The following is a 7,500-nucleotide window of genomic DNA, read 5'->3' on the forward strand; positions in this document are numbered from 1 at the left end:
GTGGTTGTGGTTTGTGGTGTGGTTTGTGTTGTGTGGTGGTGTGGTTGTGGCTTGTGGTGTGGTTTGTGGTGTGGTTTGTGGTGTGGTGTGGTTTGTGGTGTGGTTTGTGTTGTGTTGTGGTGTGGTTTGTGGTGTGGTTTGTGGTTGTATGTATACCATATTTTAGTTGTGATTGTGGTTAAGTTTGTGTTGGGGTTTCGGTTGTGTAAGGTTGTGCTTGTTGTTGTTGTGGTTGCTGTTGTTGTGGTGGTGGTGTGGTGTGGTGTGGTGTGGTGTGGTGTGGTGTGGTGTGGTGCTGTGATGTGCTGTGCTGTGTTGTATCGTGTCGGATTTATCAGTCGGCTTCCATTGCTGAATTTGATGCACTGGTGACTCGAACACAGGAGTGCATTGCTGGCCTAAAGGACTGGATGACTCTCAACAAGCTGCAACTAAATGATGATAAGACTGAATTTATGATAACCTGTCCAAAGCAGTTTCGTCAACATCCTTCCTTTCCTGACTCTGTTCTGATCAATAGCACACCTGTTTCACTTTCTCCTTCTGTTCGCAGTCTTGGTGTAATCCTAGACCAGTCTCTTTCCTTCCAACAGCACATTTCGAATATCTGTAAAGTTGCCTATTTGGAACTGCGTAGAATCAGCTCTATCCGCCACTATCTCTCAACCGATGCAACCAAGACACTTGTATGCTCTCTGGTTCTCTCAAGACTGGATTACTGCAACTCTCTTTTGGCCGGCCTTCCCAAATATCTGTTAGACAGACTCCAACGAATTCAGAATAACGCTGCCAGACTCATTTGCAGAGCTTCTAAATTTGACCATGTTTCTCCTCTCCTTCAGTCTCTCCACTGGTTGCCTGTTTCTGATCGAATAGACTATAAGCTATCCACTCTGACCTTTTCTGCAGTCAATGGATCTGGCCCCAAGTATCTTTCTGAACTCCTCCATATCTATTCCCAGTCTCGCCAGCTCCGTTCTTCCTCTGATATTCGACTTCTCAGGATACCTCACGTCAGAAGTATGACCTATGGACACAGATCGTTTTCTTTTCAATCGCCAAAGACGTGGAACAAGCTCCCTGATAACCTCCGTCATTCTGATTCCCTCGCATCTTTTAAATCTCGTCTCAAAACTCGCCTTTTCCCTCAGCAGTAAGTTCAATTGTGGCAGGTCCACTTCCTTTGTGTTAGCTGTGCTTGACTATGTATGTATACATATGTATGTGTACATAACTACATGCATGTATATGAATGTGTATTGTGTGTGCGTGCGTTTATGTAAGTTTGTGCCTGTCTATGTGTGTGTATGTGTTAGGGTAGCTGTCAGATACACATGTATTGTTAAAATGTGTGTGTGTGTGTGTGTGTGTGTCTGTGTGCGCGCGCGCGTGTCTGTATGTGTGTGTGTGTGTGTGTGTGTGTGTGTGTGTGTGTAGTTATATTTTGGTGTGTGTATGTAACATAGATGCAATGTTTTATGTTAACAAAGCGTGTTTGTAAATCACCTGGAGCAGATTTCTGGATAGTGTGCTATATAAATATCCATTATTATTATTATTATTATTATTATTATTATTGTGTTGTGTGGTGCTGTGTTGTGTTGTGTGGTATTGTGGTGCTGTGTTGTGTGGTGCTGTGTTGTTTGGTGCTGTGTTGTGTTGTGTGTTGTGTTGTGCTGTGTTGTGTGGTGCTGTGTTGTGTTGTGCTGTGTTGTGTGGTGCTGTGTTGTGTGGTGCTGTGTTGTGTTGTGCTGTGTTGTGTTGTGTGGTGCTGTGTTGTGTGGTGCTGTGTTGTGTGGTGCTGTGTTGTGTGGTGCTGTGTTGTGTTGTGTGGTGCTGTGTTGTGTGGTGCTGTGTTGTGTGGTGCTGTGTTGTGTTGTGTTGTGCTGTGTTGTGTGGTGCTGTGTTGTGTGGTGCTGTGTTGTGTTGTGTGGTGCTGTGTTGTGTGGTGCTGTGTTGTGTGGTGCTGTGTTGTGCTGTGTTGTGTGGTGCTGTGTTGTGTGGTGCTGTGTTGTGTGATGCTGTGTTGTGTGGTGCTGTGTTGTGTGGTGCTGTGTTGTGTGGTGCTGTGTTGTGTGGTGCTGTGTTGTGTTGTGCTGTGTTGTGTGGTGCTGTGTTGTGTGGTGCTGTGTTGTGTGGTGCTGTGTTGCTGTGTTGTGTGGTGCTGTGTTGTGTGGTGCTGTGTTGTGTGGTGCTGTGTTGTGCTGTGTTGTGTGGTGCTGTGTTGTGTGGTGCTGTGTTGTGTTGTGTGGTGCTGTGTTGTGTGGTGCTGTGTTGTGTGGTGCTGTGTTGTGTGGTGCTGTGTTGTGTTGTGTGGTGCTGTGTTGTGTTGTGCTGTGTTGTGTGGTGCTGTGTTGTGTGGTGCTGTGTTGTGTTGTGTGGTGCTGTGTTGTGTGGTGCTGTGTTGTGTTGTGTGATGCTGTGTTGTGGTGCTGTGTTGTGTGGTGCTGTGTTGTGTGGTGCTGTGTTGTGTGGTGCTGTGTTGTGTTGTGTGGTGCTGTGTTGTGTGATGCTGTGTTGTGTGATGCTGTGTTGTGTGGTGCTGTGTTGTGTGGTGCTGTGTTGTGCTGTGTTGTGTGGTGCTGTGTTGTGTGATGCTGTGTTGTGTGGTGCTGTGTTGTGTGGTGCTGTGTTGTGTGATGCTGTGTTGTGTTGTGCTGTGTTGTGTGGTGCTGTGTTGTGTTGTGTTGTGTGGTGCTGTGCTGTGTTGTGTGATGCTGTGTTGTGTGGTGCTGTGTTGTGTGGTGCTGTGCTGTGTGGTGCTGTGCTGTGTTGTGTGATGCTGTGTTGTGTGGTGCTGTGTTGTGTGGTGCTGTGTTATGTGGTGCTGTGTTGTGTGGTGCTGTGCTGTGTGATGCTGTGTTGTGTGGTGCTGTGTTGTGTGATGCTGTGTTGTGTGATGCTGTGTTGTGTGGTGCTGTGTTGTGTGTTGTGTGATGCTGTGTTGTGTGGTGCTGTGTTGTGTGGTGCTGTGTTGTGTGATGCTGTGTTGTGTGATGCTGTGTTGTGTGGTGCTGTGTTGTGTGGTGCTGTGTTGTGTGGTGCTGTGTTGTGTGGTGCTGTGTTGTGTGATGCTGTGTTGTGTGGTGCTGTGTTGTGTGGTGCTGTGCTGTGTTGTGTGGTGCTGTGTTGTGCTGTGTTGTGTGGTGCTGTGTTGTGTGGTGCTGTGTTGTGTGATGCTGTGTTGTGTGGTGCTGTGTTGTGTGGTGCTGTGCTGTGTTGTGTGGTGCTGTGTTGTGTTGTGTGGTGCTGTGTTGTGTTGTGCTGTGTTGTGCTGTGTTGTGTGGTGCTGTGTTGTGTGGTGCTGTGTTGTGCTGTGTTGTGTGGTGCTGTGTTGTGTTGTGTGGTGCTGTGTTGTGTTGTGTGGTGCTGTGTTGTGTTGTGCTGTGTTGTGTTGTGCTGTGTTGTGTTGTGTTGTGTGGTGCTGTGTTGTGTGGTGCTGTGTTGTGTTGTGTGGTGTTGTGTGGTGTTGTGTTGTGTGGTGCTGTGTTGTGTGGTGCTGTGTTGTGTTGTGTGATGCTGTGTTGTGTGGTGCTGTGCTGTGTTGTGTGGTGCTGTGTTGTGTTGTGTGGTGCTGTGTTGTGTGGTGCTGTGTTGTGTGGTGCTGTGTTGTGGTGCTGTGTTGTGTGGTGTGGTGCTGTGCTGTGTTGTGTTGTGTGTTGTGTGGTGCTGTGTTGTGTGGTGTGGTGCTGTGCTGTGTTGTGTTGTGTGTTGTGTGGTGCTGTGTTGTGTTGTGTGTTCTTTGGTGCTGTGCTGTGTTGTGTGGTGCTGTGTTGTGTGGTGCTGTGTTGTGTGGTGCTGTGCTGTGTTGTGTGGTGCTGTGTTGTGTGGTGCTGTGTTGTGTTGTGTTGTGTTGTGCTGTGTTGTGTGATGCTGTGTTGTGTGGTGCTGTGTTGTGTGGTGCTGTGCTGTGTTGTGTTGTGTGGTGCTGTGTTGTGTTGTGTGGTGCTGTGTTGTGTGGTGCTGTGTTGTGTGATGCTGTGTTGTGTGGTGCTGTGTTGTGTGGTGCTGTGCTGTGTTGTGTTGTGTGGTGCTGTGTTGTGTGGTGCTGTGTTGTGTGGTGCTGTGCTGTGTTGTGTGGTGCTGTGTTGTGTGATGCTGTGTTGTGTGGTGCTGTGTTGTGTTGTGTTGTGTTGTGTGGTGCTGTGTTGTGTTGTGTGGTGCTGTGCTGTGTGATGCTGTGTTGTGTGATGCTGTGTTGTGTGGTGCTGTGTTGTGCTGTGTTGTGTGGTGCTGTGTTGTGTGGTGCTGTGTTGTGTGGTGCTGTGTTGTGTGGTGCTGTGCTGTGTTGTGTGGTGCTGTGTTGTGTGGTGCTGTGTTGTGTGGTGCTGTGTTGTGTGGTGCTGTGTTGTGCTGTGTTGTGTGGTGCTGTGTTGTGTGGTGCTGTGTTGTGTGATGCTGTGTTGTGTGGTGCTGTGTTGTGTGGTGCTGTGTTGTGTGATGCTGTGTTGTGTGGTGCTGTGTTGTGTTGTGCTGTGTTGTGTGGTGCTGTGTTGTGTGGTGCTGTGTTGTGTGGTGCTGTGTTGCTGTGTTGTGTGGTGCTGTGTTGTGTGGTGCTGTGTTGTGTGGTGCTGTGTTGTGCTGTGTTGTGTGGTGCTGTGTTGTGTGGTGCTGTGTTGTGTGGTGCTGTGTTGTGTTGTGTGATGCTGTGTTGTGGTGCTGTGTTGTGTGGTGCTGTGTTGTGTGGTGCTGTGTTGTGTGGTGCTGTGTTGTGTTGTGTGGTGCTGTGTTGTGTGATGCTGTGTTGTGTGGTGCTGTGTTGTGTGGTGCTGTGTTGTGCTGTGTTGTGTGGTGCTGTGTTGTGTGGTGCTGTGTTGTGCTGTGTTGTGTGGTGCTGTGTTGTGTTGTGTGGTGTTGTGTTGTGTGGTGCTGTGTTGTGTGGTGCTGTGTTGTGTTGTGTGATGCTGTGTTGTGTGGTGCTGTGCTGTGTTGTGTGGTGCTGTGTTGTGTTGTGTGGTGCTGTGTTGTGTGGTGCTGTGTTGTGTGGTGCTGTGTTGTGGTGCTGTGTTGTGTGGTGTGGTGCTGTGCTGTGTTGTGTTGTGTGTTGTGTGGTGCTGTGTTGTGTTGTGTGTTCTTTGGTGCTGTGCTGTGTTGTGTGGTGCTGTGTTGTGTGGTGCTGTGTTGTGTGGTGCTGTGCTGTGTTGTGTAGTGCTGTGTTGTGTGGTGCTGTGTTGTGTGGTGCTGTGCTGTGTTGTGTGGTGCTGTGTTGTGTGGTGCTGTGTTGTGTGGTGCTGTGTTGTGTGGTGCTGTGTTGTGTGGTGCTGTGCTGTGTTGTGTTGTGTGGTGCTGTGTTGTGTTGTGTGGTGCTGTGTTGTGTGGTGCTGTGTTGTGTGATGCTGTGTTGTGTGGTGCTGTGTTGTGTGGTGCTGTGCTGTGTTGTGTTGTGTGGTGCTGTGTTGTGTGGTGCTGTGTTGTGTGGTGCTGTGCTGTGTTGTGTGGTGCTGTGTTGTGTGATGCTGTGTTGTGTTGTGCTGTGTTGTGTGGTACTGTGTTGTGTGATGCTGTGTTGTGTGGTGCTGTGTTGTGTTGTGTTGTGTTGTGTGGTGCTGTGTTGTGTTGTGTGGTGCTGTGCTGTGTGATGCTGTGTTGTGTGATGCTGTGTTGTGTGGTGCTGTGTTGTGCTGTGTTGTGTGGTGCTGTGTTGTGTGGTGCTGTGTTGTGTGGTGCTGTGTTGTGTGATGCTGTGTTGTGTGGTGCTGTGTTGTGTTGTGTGGTGCTGTGTTGTGTGGTGCTGTGTTGTGTGGTGCTGTGTTGTGTGGTGCTGTGTTGTGCTGTGTTGTGTGGTGCTGTGTTGTGTGGTGCTGTGTTGTGTGGTGCTGTGTTGTGTGGTGCTGTGTTGTGTGGTGCTGTGTTGTGTGGTGCTGTGTTGTGTGGTGCTGTGTTGTGTTGTGCTGTGTTGTGTGGTGCTGTGTTGTGTGGTGCTGTGTTGTGTGGTGCTGTGTTGCTGTGTTGTGTGGTGCTGTGTTGTGTGGTGCTGTGTTGTGTGGTGCTGTGTTGTGCTGTGTTGTGTGGTGCTGTGTTGTGCTGTGTTGTGTGGTGCTGTGTTGCTGTGTTGTGTGGTGCTGTGTTGTGTGGTGCTGTGTTGTGTGATGCTGTGTTGTGGTGCTGTGTTGTGTGGTGCTGTGTTGTGTGGTGCTGTGTTGTGTGGTGCTGTGTTGTGTTGTGTGGTGCTGTGTTGTATGATGCTGTGTTGTGTGATGCTGTGTTGTGTGGTGCTGTGTTGTGTGGTGCTGTGTTGTGCTGTGTTGTGTGGTGCTGTGTTGTGTGGTGCTGTGTTGTGTTGTGCTGTGTTGTGTGGTGCTGTGTTGTGTGGTGCTGTGTTGTGTGATGCTGTGTTGTGTTGTGCTGTGTTGTGTGATGCTGTGTTGTGTGGTGCTGTGCTGTGTTGTGTGGTGCTGTGTTGTGTGATGCTGTGTTGTGTGGTGCTGTGTTGTGTTGTGTGGTGTTGTGCTGTGTGATGCTGTGTTGTGTGGTGCTGTGTTGTGTGGTGCTGTGTTGTGTGGTGCTGTGCTGTGTTGTGTGGTGCTGTGTTGTGTTGTGTGGTGCTGTGTTGTGTTGTGCTGTGTTGTGTGGTGCTGTGTTGTGTGGTGCTGTGTTGTGTGGTGCTGTGTTGTGTGGTGCTGTGTTGTGTGGTGCTGTGTTGTGTTGTGTGATGCTGTGTTGTGTTGTGCTGTGCTGTGTTGTGTGGTGCTGTGTTGTGTGGTGCTGTGTTGTGTGGTGCTGTGTTGTGTGGTGCTGTGTTGTGTGGTGTTGTGTTGTGTGTTGTGTGGTGCTGTGTTGTGTGGTGCTGTGTTGTGTGGTGCTGTGCTGTGTTGTGTGGTGCTGTGCTGTGTTGTGTGGTGCTGTGTTGTGTGGTGCTGTGTTGTGTGGTGCTGTGTTGTGTTGTGTGGTGCTGTGTTGTGTGGTGCTGTGCTGTGTTGTGTGGTGCTGTGTTGTGTTGTGTAGTGCTGTGTTGTGTGGTGCTGTGTTGTGTGGTGCTGTGTTGTGTGGTGCTGTGTTGTGCTGTGTTGTGTGGTGCTGTGTTGTGCTGTGTTGTGTGGTGCTGTGTTGTGTGGTGCTGTGTTGTGTGGTGCTGTGTTGTGTTGTGTGGTGCTGTGTTGTGTTGTGCTGTGTTGTGTGATGCTGTGTTGTGTGGTTCTGTGTTGTTTGGTGCTGTGTTGTTTGGTGCTGTGTTCTTTGATGCTGTGCTGTGTTGTGCTGTGTTGTGTGGTGCTGTGTTGTGTGGTGCTGTGTTGTGTTGTGCTGTGTTGTTTGGTGCTGTGTTGTGTGGTGCTGTGTTGTGCTGTGTTGTGTGATGCTGTGTTGTGTTGTGCTGTGTTGTTTGGTGCTGTGTTGTGTGATGCTGTGTTGTGTGGTGCTGTGTTGTGTTGTGTGGTGCTGTGTGGTGTTGTGCTGTGTTGTGTGGTGCTGTGTTATGTGGTGCTGTGTTGTGTGGTGCTGTGCTGTGTTGTGTGGTGCTGTGTTGTGTGATGCTGTGTTGTGTGATGCTGTGTTGTGTGG

At 49.6% G+C, this 7,500-nt stretch overlaps 1 protein-coding gene across 1 annotated transcript in view; it reads left to right on the plus strand.

Moving 5' to 3' along the window:
• The window catches only part of LOC143286368 (uncharacterized), a 13,006-nt gene that overhangs the window by 1,032 nt on the left and 4,474 nt on the right, over positions 1–7,500 (plus strand). The gene's annotated exons all lie outside the window — the stretch shown is intronic.

Source organism: Babylonia areolata, chromosome 10, assembly GCF_041734735.1.
Source record: "Babylonia areolata isolate BAREFJ2019XMU chromosome 10, ASM4173473v1, whole genome shotgun sequence".
Taxonomy (NCBI): Eukaryota; Metazoa; Mollusca; class Gastropoda; order Neogastropoda; family Buccinidae; genus Babylonia; species Babylonia areolata.